The sequence below is a fragment of the Corvus brachyrhynchos genome, unplaced genomic scaffold (genome assembly GCF_000691975.1).
Source record: "Corvus brachyrhynchos isolate BGI_N302 unplaced genomic scaffold, ASM69197v1 scaffold56, whole genome shotgun sequence".
Lineage (NCBI taxonomy): Eukaryota > Metazoa > Chordata > Aves > Passeriformes > Corvidae > Corvus > Corvus brachyrhynchos.
Window position 1 is genome coordinate 1,750,165 of NW_008238664.1, and position 355 is coordinate 1,750,519.

Below are 355 nucleotides of genomic sequence, written 5' to 3' on the forward strand. Positions count from 1 at the left end.
AGCAGTAAGAAAATATCCTTATCTCAAAGACCAAAAAGATGTCAACAGTCGCAGGTGTCATCTATTAGAACCAGGCAGGTAAACACTAAATAGTAAACACATTCTGCAAACACTGAGTGTCTGCAGAGTTGCAGCCTTCCAGATGGAAATCAAGATCCCAGAGTAGAACTCCCGTGTGTCTGTGCAGTATTACTTCCAAAGAACATGACTAATTCATGCACTCTATGTGTCTCCCATATCCTGACAGAATCCATGGCGTGCTCCCTACCAGACACCACCCTCAGTGTTTCACTTGGATTCTCCCACATCGATGCTTTCACTCATTCAGATCCAAACAAGAGAATATGGATGTTAT